Genomic DNA, 11,442 nt, shown 5'->3' with positions numbered 1-11,442 from the left:
CAGGGGATCAGTGTCCTTTTCTGGCTTGCATGGGCACCAACCATGCACCAGGAATGCGTGCTAGGCAAGCACTCTACCACTGAGTCGTGGTGCGAGAGAATTGTCTGTATTCTGTCAATCATGTTTTAAATAAACGCTGACTGGCCAGGCAGGAGGTATAGGTGGGAAAACCAGACAGGAAGTGGAAATGATGCAAGGAGAGCAGGAGAATTCTGGGGAGGAGGAAGTTGATTCTTCCCACTCCTGCCCAGACCACTGAAGCAGCAGGATGTGAGCTGCCCCACTGAAAAAGGTACTGAGCCACATGGCTAACATAGATCAGAAAAATGGGTTAATCAAGATGTGAGATTTAGCCAATAAGAAGCCTGACCTAATGGGCCAATTAGCTTTATAACTTATAGAGATCTGTGTGTGATTTTTCTCTGGGAGTAAATAGCTGGGGAACAGGGCAGGACAAAAACCCCAACAAGCAAGCCTCCATCATGTTACAGAGCTGTGTCCCCCAGACCTTTCAAGGTCAAATTTTAGAAAATATGGAGACTCTGTGGTGCCTGTCCCTTCAAGGGTAGCCTTCTAGTGTCCAGGTACTGGGACTAGGTAGGTAATCTCTGTCATCAATCAAATGGTGTTTATGAGAGCAATGGGCAGGCTTAGGGCCTACCCCTGGGAAAGGAGAACAGGACAGGGAGGACGGATAACAGCCCCAAGGAGAACAGAATCTTTTTCACACTGGAAGAGCCCTGAAATGCCACAGCAGCACTAAATCACCCTCCATGGTTGTATGCTTAGCAGACACTTTCAAGATTCCCTACCAGCTTCTGAACAGCAGGCTCACAGTCACTTGGCCACATGCACGGAGCCAGCAGCGAAGACTGGCTCGTGTTATAGCGTTCCTGGGACTGTGTGGGCTTTCTGGCCTTGAGTAGGAAAGAGTAGGAAAGGGAAGCACAGACTGGGGAAAGGTCCCGAGTCTCTCAGGCTCGCAGCGAGACTTGATTCGGGGCCATAGTATTTTATATTTAACATTGTTCCTTCTGAGGCAAGGCAAAAAGAGTAAGAAAATTTAACGAGGTGGCCTTGGTATCAGAAACCCTGCCTGAAGGGAACTATTGCTTCATCTTTCCAGCTGCCAGGCTCCCCTTGCTTCTGTTCTTTGCCACAGACACAGCGTTGATTGCTTTTTGTCAGCTTGACACAAACCTAGATATATCTGGGAAAGGGAACTCTCAGCTGAGGAACCGCCTCCATCAAATTGCCCTGTAGACAAGTCTGGGAGATATTTTCCAAGATAATGATTGATGTGGGAGGGCTCAGGATGCTGTGGATGATGCCATCATTGTGGCCCTGGGCTACACAAGAAAGAAAACCAAGTGAGCCAAGAAGCAAGGCGATAGGTAGCACCACTTCCCGTGGCCTCTGCTTTGGTCCCTGCCTCCAGGTTCCCGCTTGACCTCCCACCCTAACCTCCCTCAGTAAGAGACTGTGAGAGGGCGTGGAGGCCACACAAACCCTTTCCTTCCCTAAGCTGCTTTTCATCGGAACAGTTAACACAGCAACAGAAACGCAAACTAAGACAGACAATATAATTCTAGATTTTTCTACCACTTAGAAGTGCACAGTCACCAAGCTTGCCTGCAGAGGAGGACATGGCTGCTCCAGGTATCTGTATTACTCACAAACACAGACAGCAGCATGTCCTTTGAGAACAGGGGAAGTGACAGAGGCGAGGTTCTGTGGAGCAGGGCTTGTTCAGTCATGGGTCAGAAGTGGGTTCTTGCCCTCAGACGAGGGTTTACCTGGGATTTCTCACCTGCAATGTTCCTGACAGAATCTTCCACCTACTGCTAAAGGCACTGGATCAGGAGAGCCAGTCAAGATGATGCAATAACAGCCTAGTGGCACAGGTCTGTAATCCAGCTACTAGAGAAACTGAGGCAACAGGATTTCAAGTTCAAAGCCTGCCTACATTACCAAGTGAGTTTGAGGCCACCATGGATATTTTAGACTTATTGGGGCTGGTGATGTGGCTCCATGGCCAAGCACTCACTGAGCGTGTGTGTGAAGTCTAGGTGGATTTTTCTTTGGGCTGCCAACTCACAAAAAACTGCACGGAAACTTAATACTTATGAAAGATTGGCCTATAGCTTAGGCTTGTCCCATTAGCTCTTATAACTTAAATTAACCCATTTATATTAATTTATGTTCTGCCTTGAAGCTTTGACCTTTCCTCCTGCATGTCCTGCTCCCCCTGCATCCAGCTGGCAACTCCACCTTTCACTTCTTCCCAGAAGTCGCGCCTAACCTCTTCCTGCCTGGCTATTGGCCATTCAGCTCGTTATTAAACCAATCACGGAGACACATCTTCACACAGCGTAAAGGACTATTCCGCATCGGTGAAGTACTAACCCGGTATTGCAAAACTAAAGCACACAGTAGCGTGCCTTGTGTCTGAAATGAGCTTGCATACTTGCCGGTTAACAAGCACATAAGTCACAAAGAAGCCCAGAATTCTGTGCCTCTGGACACCACAGCCTGAATGAGGCTCCCACAGGTACGTGGTAAGAAAGACAGAAAGCCTGGAGGGAAACTCTCTTTACTGTTTGGGTGTGAAATGTTCCCTCACAGGCTTAGGCATTTGAACATTTGCTTCTCAGCTGGGGCACTATTTTCCTGATGTGGAACCTTTAAGATGTGAGACCTACCCGGAGGGAGCTGGTTTTGGAGGTCACCTTTAAGATGTGAGACCTGCCTGGAGGGATCTGGTTTTGAAGGTCCCCTTTAAGATGTAAGACCTATGGAGGGAGCTGGTTTTGAAGGACACCTTTAAGATGTGAGACCTGCCTGGAGGAAGCTGGTTTTGGAGGCCACAGCCTTGTGCTGTTTCCTGTTTTGCTGAGAGGAAAGGAGTCCCGGACCTTGCTTTCCCACACTAGGGAGCATCCTGTATGCCATCCCCCTCATGGTGGACATGACAGTCACACCATGAATCGAAGTAGATCCTTCCACCCGGAAGCTGCCCGTTGGCTATTTGCCAACGAGAGAGCCTGTCAGCCACCATGGTGGCTCCTTCCTGGGCACTCATGAACCTCCCTCAGGGTAAAAATGACCCTCACTGGTTTCCAGATGTGCCTGGGAAAGCCCCCCACAACAGCTCCAGCTTCTAATTTCTATCCGTCAAACCCACCCCCAAAACCTGTCCAGAAGGACCAGGTTTCTGCCCCAAAAGCAGAAAAAATTTTAAATAATGGAATATCAAGGTGTGCTGGCACATATTTGATGTCCAGGTACTCACACTCGGGAGGCTGCAGCAGGATGACCACAAGTTCAAGACCACCCTAGGCAAGAGAGTGAGACCCAGTCTAAGAAAAACAAAATTTCAAAGTAAACAAATAAATAATGTTAATTTAAAAACAATGGGTGAGCCCTGGCTGATGAAAAGTAGGAAAGGACAGATTGCTTGCTTTTTCTCCTTCTTCAACCTCGACGCCTGCTCTGAGAAACACTGGCTCTCCACACCTCCAAGAGACATCCCAGTGGATGGGCAGCTGATTATCTTTTTATTTTGCTGATTTTTTTGAGAGTTTATTTAACTTCAACTTCTCAACTTTGTTTGCCCAAAGCTGTGAGAATTGTAGAGGAATGATGTGGTCTGCTGTGGAACAATCTTTTGGTACACTGTAAATATGCATTATTCTCATTGGTTGACAAAGAGTTGACTGGCTAATAGGTTGAAAAATGCTAGGCAGGACTGTCCAACAAAAAGCGAGCACAGGGTCGAAGAAGACAGAGTTGCCAGGAGACTCAGAGGAAGCAGGAGATGAACACGGCATATTGTGAAAAGATACCAAGCCACATGGTAGAACATAGTTAGAAATCTGGTTGATTAAAGTTGTAAGAGCTAGTTAGTAACAAGCCTAAGCTATCAGCCAAGCATTTATAATCAATGATAAGTCTCTGTGTGGTTATTTGGGAGCAGCTGGTGGGACAAAGCTGATCAGTGGTCCTGACAAAAAGATCCCCCAAAAAAACTCCACATACAGTAGTAGAGGGTCGCTCTAGACCACCTGGGGTCACTTCTGACTCACACACTGATGTGGGAAGCTAGGAAGAGAGAAAATTGAAACTTTCTATGAGTTTAAAATATTCTGAAAATATTTAAGTATAAGGGAGTTGGGAACATAGAGACCATAAGCCTGCAAGGAATGCTCAGAAATTTGAGTGAGTATAACTGGGATATTCTCTACCACTCTATGCACTAGCGTGTGTGCAGAAGGAAAGTCGAGATTTAGAAGAAAAAAAGATAACATCATCTGGAGAATTCAAGAGATAGAGAAATACTGGAGGAGGGAAAAGGGAAGGGACTTGCCACCATGAATCTTCTGATTTCTTTGTTTTGATTTGGGTCATGTGGGGGCCAGAGGGCAACTGTGGAAGTCATCTCTCCCTTTCCCCATGATCAAACCCAGGTCACCAGATTTGGCAGCAGGACCTCTACCCACTAAGCCACCTTGTGGACCCCAAATTTTCTAATTCTAAACCACTGAATTCAGAAGGGTGTCCAGACTGAAAAAAAACCTGTGTATTAATATCAGTGCTATAGGGCTGGAGAGATGGCTCAACAGTTACAATGTCTGTTGTTCATCACAGGAACTAGGGTTTGGATCCCAGCACTCATGTCCAGCAAATCCCCTATAATTCCAGCTCCATTGGATCCAGTACCCCCCCCCCCCCCCGGCCTCTGCAGGAGCACAGCTATAGATTCCTGCATGGACACAGGCACACATAAATAGAACATTTAAGACATATTATTATAATAAAATGAAATGATTGTAAAATCCAACCCAAATTCTCCATGCAGAGAAACAAAACAGAGCCAGGTGCTGGTGGCAAATGCCCTTAATCCCAGCACTCAGGAGGTAGAGGCAAGCAGATCTCTGTGAGTTCAAGGCCAACCTGGTCTATAAGAGCTAGTTCCAGGACAGGCTCTAAAACTACAGCAAAACCCTGTCTCAAAAAAAAAGAAAGAAAAGAAAAGAAAAAGAAAAAGAAAAAAGAAACAAAACAGAACAGGTGTGGTAGTATACAATTTTAATCCCAGCACTCAGGAGGTAGAAGCAGGGAAATCTCTGTGACTTGATGTCAGCCTGGTCTACACACTTCTAGGAGGGGCAGGGCTACATAAAGAACCCTGTCTCAGAAATGAAGAAAGGGAGGGAGGGAAGGAAGGGAGGGAGGAAGAAAGGAAGGAAGAAAGAAAGAAAGAAAAGAAGGAAGGGCCAGGTGTAATGACTCATGCCTTTAATTCCAGCACTCGGACAGCAGAGGCATCAGTTTCTCTGTGAGATCAAGGCCAGCCTGGTATACACAGTGAGTTCCAGTACAGCCAGAGCTATGCAGAGAGAACCTATGTCAAAAAAAGGAAAGGGGGGGGGAGAAAGAGAGAGATGATTCCAACTTTCCCCCAAAATAGTTTAAGTAAAGAGATGATCCGGCACAATGCCCTTGGGAACACACAGATCCACATTCTGTTTGAAAGTCATTGGCAAGGAAAATTAAAATTAAATATTAACCTCACACAAAGCAACCTACAATCCTGTTGCCAAATACCAATCATTACTAGAGGTCTTCATCAAAGACACAACACTAGTACTCCTAGGGATGAAGCCGTCTCCACTCTATTTTCAGCAGACCATACTAACTCCTGTATTCCCTGCCTTCCTTTTCCCTCTCATCACTTCCCAAAGGAAAGATTTCTTTTCCCTAGTTTTCCTCCAATGAACAGTAGTGGCCTCGACCCCTGGAAAGGGAAAGGATGACAATTGCACCCTGCATGTGAAGCTGCATAGCTATCACTTCATACAGGGTTCTATGGGTTTCTTATTCAGAGAGAAAACCAGATCTCTACTGGGAACAATTCATATTAAGAACAGTTTGCCCATTTTTTAAATTTATTATAATTATTGTACGCATGGTTTATGTGTACATAAATGTAGGTGACTTCAGAGGCCTGAAGTGTCAGACTCCCCTGGAGCTGGAGTTGCAGGCAATTATGAACTGCTTTGGGTGCTGGGAACTGAGCTTAGGTCTTCTGAAAGAGCAGTATGTGCTCTCACCTATAAGCCATACAAGATCCTGAACCCTGACACACCCTTTATGTGTATGGTGTGGCATTGGTGGTACAGTGCTAGGCATTGCTGCCTTCCAATTCCTTATTGTGCCTCATTTCTGAATTTCTTCTTGGATGGTTGTTGTAGGAAGTCATTTGTTTGTTCCTGGATGCTCAGCCATAAAATAATCACACAGAAACTATATTAATTAAATCACTGCTTGGTCCATTAACTCTAGATTCTTATTGGCTACCTCTTACATCCTAACTTAACCCATCTCTATTAATCTGTGTATTGCCACATGGCTGTGGCTTGCCAGCAAGTTTCCAGTTTTTCTGTTCCCAGCAGTGGCTACCTGGCATCTCTCTGACTCTGCCTTCTTTCTCCCAGCATTCAGTTTAATTTTCCCCACCTACCTCTATTCTGCCCTGTACAGGCCCAAGATAGTTTTTTTATTAACCAAAGATATTCACAGCATACAGAGGGGAATCCCAAATCACCTCCACTTTTCTGTTTAAATAAAAAGAAAGTTTTTAATTTTAACATAGTAAAATTACATATAACAAAACAGGTATCAAGCAAGAATTACAGTTACAATATTTATATCTACTTTATCTTTTATTATAACTAAAGAAAACTGTAATTATAACTATCTATTCTTCAACTCCACCAAAGACCCCCAGAAGACTATAATATTGCCTAAATAAACAGGAAATGCATTGTAAACAACTTCTAACTCTAGAATTGACAGAGACATCTTGCTGTCAGGACAGATACCCAAAATCCTTCTGTAACATTGGGGTATTGATCTTCAGTCTACATGCCCATAGTATCTGGCAGGTTTTTCCATGAAGCAGAAAGTTTCAAAGACAGTTTTGCCTACATTGACAGTTTTTCAGTAATTTTCTTCTGTATCCTGTAGAATGTCTGGCAGACTCTTTGGTGAAGCAGGAACCCTGAAGGACTATCTCACCTTTAGGCAAGATCAGCAGTCATTTCTCTGTGGGTCCTGCATGTCCAGTTCATACAGCAGAACATCAACCAGTCCAGGCAAGAGAAGTTTCTTGCCCAAATGGCTAACAAACTGCATAAGGAGGCTCTTCGAAGCCCATCATTCTCTTTAGGTAGATTGGTGCTGCCAGGAGCATATGTGTCTCATTGTCATGAAAAGTCCTAAGCTATTAAAACATTTTAAATGCCATACTCTGTAACTCTTTGAAGTGGTTGAAGAATACCTATCTATCTGAAATATATCTCTGTACATCTAGAAAAACCTGACTAACATGACTACAAGCTTGTCTACTATACATGATTGTCTATTAACCTATATTTCTTAATTATGCATTAAATTTTCAAATGAGCTGTATAAACACAATACCTTAATCAAGAACAGAATATATATATATACATATATATATATATATATATATGTATATATATACCACAAAATTGACCTTAAATTTGTATCAATAAACCAAGATCCATACCAATGAAAACTATCCACCTCTATAGCATATCCCTCTTTAAATGTAAACAAACATTTAAAAACAATATTTGACAATTTGAGCATAGTTCTCTCCAAGCTGCTTCCTGCTTTTTGTTGGGCAAAGTAATTTTGGGGGGTGTTTATAACAACCTTTCAGGGGGTCTTGGTCCATCAAACCACATTAGTCTAGAAGGATTCCACAGATTCTCATCCTCTGTGGAAACAAAAGAAGAACCTCTTTTCCTAAGCGACAAATCCTTAGACCCAAATTCTGGAATCAAGATATCTTTAAAATATGTATGCTGGTTTAGCTCAGCAGCCCATACAATGAAATATCTCTCTGTACTTAGCTCCTTCACAGTCAAAAAATTCAACGAAAACATAATAATATACATAATCCAGACTCTCTGTGTAAATTCCATCTTTATGTGGCTTATTTTTCTTACTCTATTACTTTTTCTACAAGTTTAACATTTATTATTCTTACTTCTTTAATCTATGACTGTCTGTACTCTTTTATACTACATTTACTGTCTCTTTACTCTTTTTCTTCTCTCTCCCAAGCCTACATACATTTTTTAAACACATTGTGTCTTATTTAGAGGTCTTTTATATCTGAATCTGTCCTATTGTGTATCTGTAATCTTTTTCTGTCCTGAAGAGCTTTGAAAGTGCTAAGCAGCTAAGCATCTTTACTAAGACTAAGGTTGCTTTGCCTTTTGGCTTCGCCCAGTCCAACATGGCAGGGCAGAGGTCTGTTTAGCACCAGTCATGCTCACAGCCCCATTTTCAGGTACACAGTGGGTCTATGTTGTCATTAAGCAAGTTGTAGCACTCTGTTTACAAACACCATTGAGTCAGAGCCATTCATTCTGGCAAACTAGGACAATGCTGTTTTGAAACCATGCAATTTTTGGGTTTGGGGTTTTTTTTGTTTTTGTTTTTGTTTGTTTGTTTTGTCACTGCTGAATCAGGAAGACCTCTCTTAAAAGATCTGCAGCATGCTGCCAGCAGCCAGCAGAATGCTAGCTACCAAGAAGTCATGCTTAATTAACTCTCTTCTTTTGTGTCTAGAATTACTTTTTATGCTTTCTCAGGTTTTATGTGGATTTAGTCAGCCCCACATTGGGCGCCAATATGTTGTAGGAGACTACTTGTTTGTTCCCAGTTGCTCAGCCCTGAAATAACCACACAGAAACTGTATTAATTAAATACTGCTTGGCCCATTAGCTCTAGCTTCTTATTAGCTACCTGTTACATCCTAACTTAACCCATCTCTATTAATCTGTACATCACCATGTGGCTGTGACTTACCGGCAAGGTTCCAGCTTGTCTGTTCCCGGTGGTGGCTACATGGTGTCTCTCTGACTTTCTCCCAGCATTCAGTTTAGTTTTCCCCCACCTACCTCTATTCTGCCCTGTGCAGATCTAAGACCTTTATTAACCAATGGTATTCACCACATATAGAGGGGAATCCCACATCAGATGGTGATAACCTGAAAAATAGAGGCCTCCTAAGGCATGTTTTTTGTTTGTTTGTTTGCTTGCTTGCTTGACCTAATCACAGGTTTTGATTAGACTAATAAGGCCTTTGTTGGCTTTGGTTACCCTTCCAAAGGGTTGCCATGTTTCCTTAATACAGTCAGAGGTCTTAACTAAGCATCCAAGACTACATCACTGATGAGCTCTCTGTCCCAAAGCTGAAGGATACTCCCTCTGTGAGACGACTTCTCTTCAGTTGTTGCTGCTCAAAGAAGGGATTAGTTCCTTTCACTCTGAAGTTCCTGGGTTCTCCCTTCCTCTGCAGCTCTGCTTTCGAACAGCCTGACTCTGGTTTTCTGTACACAGTTCTTTCTTGTAGTACCTTACAAACTACTGTTCCCCAGTCCATGATGCAAACACACAGCTTTGGATCCTCCTCTTCAAAGTGTGAAGCATATATCTATTATCTGGCATGCACCAATAATCTCAGCACTTAGTAGACTGAAGCGGGAAGATCTAGAGTTCAATGCGAGCCTGGGCCACTTAGTGAAATCCTGTCTCAAACTAAAAGAAAAAAAATCAGTGCAAAACGGTATGTTGTGAATGAAATGATACATTTAAGACTTTCTCATAAAGAAAAAAATTTTGAGACAGGATTGTATGTGGTCCTGGATAGCCTCAAAGTTGTTATGTAGTTGAAGATAATCATGCCTCCATCTGCCAAGTGTTGGGATTATAGGCATGTAGCACTATGTCTGGTTGATGTGGTGCTGGACTGTGTGCTTCTACACAAGCACTTTAACAACTAAGAAAGACTTATGGCTGGTGTTCTGATGGGGAAATCTCTGTCAGCCAATGAACTTTAAGAGGTGGGAGCAGGTTAGGGCATGACCTTAGACTGGCTCTCTCTCTCTCTCTCTCTCTCTCTCTCTCTCTGTGTGTGTGTGTGTGTGTGTGTGTGTGTGTGTGTTTCCCACGCAACACAGCTGAGCTTTAATTCTTGTTCCCTTATAATAAAAAAATATATAATTGGTTTATCTTGGAGTTAGCCTGGTATTATTTGACCTACACTATTTCAACAGTGTTCAGCATATGCAACAGTGTCTACAGGAAGAGCACATATGAGCACAAATGTAAACACATAAAAATTTCTTGTACCTTTTCAATATTTGCCATGTCACTCATGATTATTGAAAACTTTTTCTTTTTGAAGTCTATATAGAGTCCAGGCCCTTGCATATGCTAGGCAAGTATTCTACCACTGAGCTACATCAATAGCCTCTCAAAATGAAGATTAATAATTAGTCTAGTATGTCTAAGTACTTTCATTGAAATGTGTGCATAAGAAAAAAGCAGAACTTTCTTCTAGGGTCTGTACAGAAATATGAGCTCACCTAAGATAATATACATTGTTAAGATATATCAACTACAGGAAATATAATACGTTTACATTTCTTTATTTTGTTTGTAGTAATTTTTATCATTAGTTTTGGTGCTTTTGCTTTTTGTTTTCTTTTCTTTTCTTTTATTTATTTAGTTTAGTTTTTTGAGGCAGGGTTTCCCTATGTAGGCCAGGTTGACCTTGATCTCATAATCCTTCTGCCCTAGCCTTGAACAATGGGATTACAGGCATTCACCACCATGCCTGACTTGGTTCCCATGGTTTTTACATTGTTAGAAGATTATTTTAAGAATGCAATGCAAATTAAATATTTTCAGCAAAGGAAAGCCATAAAAGGGTCCTTTAGAACATAGTATGAGGATCATTGCAAATTTGCCTCCGAAATAAGAGTGTAGTTACTACTTGGGGAATAGACTGGGCTTTAGAAAGATGGATTCAGGTGGTAAAACCCAGGTCTTCCATGATAGCAACAAGTGCTCTTAACAATAAAGCCATCTCCCCCGCTCCTTAATTTCTTTTTATTTTTTTAAGTGAGCAAAGGCCTAAATACCAGTACATTTGTGTGCATACATATATATCCATATACTTAGAAAATTATATATAATATGCATTATAATATATATTAAGAGAAGAAAGGGCAGGGTGGCTCTAGTCAAGTGAAGCTAAGGGCTATAGAAAACCTATAGGTTGTAGACGTATAGCCCTCTGAGCAGCTGGGGATATGAGAGCTTCAGCTCTTACATTGGGAGGATTTGGGACATGCAGCCTAGGACCCATTAAAATCCATTCCTGATCCTCTGGGATTCACTGGTTTCATTCCAGTTCTTGACATCAAGATCTGAAAACAGATCCTCCAAAGTTTGTTTGTTTGTTTGTTTCTTTGTTTGTTGAAACAAGGACTCTTTCTATAGCCTAGGCTGGCCTGGAACTCACTATGCAGCACAGGTCAACTTTCTGTCCTCTGG

General features: G+C 42.4%; 1 long non-coding RNA gene across 1 annotated transcript in view; it reads left to right on the top strand.

Moving 5' to 3' along the window:
• Nucleotides 1-2,382: 2,382 nt before the first annotated feature.
• LOC125399139 (uncharacterized) overlaps nucleotides 2,383-11,442 on the top strand; it is a 15,531-nt gene continuing 6,471 nt past the window's right edge. The window contains exon 1 of the long non-coding RNA XR_007231628.2: nucleotides 2,383-2,551. This is a non-coding gene — a long non-coding RNA (uncharacterized LOC125399139). The remainder of the gene's footprint in view (nucleotides 2,552-11,442) is intronic.

The sequence above is a fragment of the Myodes glareolus genome, chromosome 3 (assembly GCF_982192425.1).
Source record: "Myodes glareolus chromosome 3, mMyoGla1.1, whole genome shotgun sequence".
Lineage (NCBI taxonomy): Eukaryota > Metazoa > Chordata > Mammalia > Rodentia > Cricetidae > Myodes > Myodes glareolus.
This window is presented reverse-complemented; position numbering and strand designations above follow the sequence as displayed.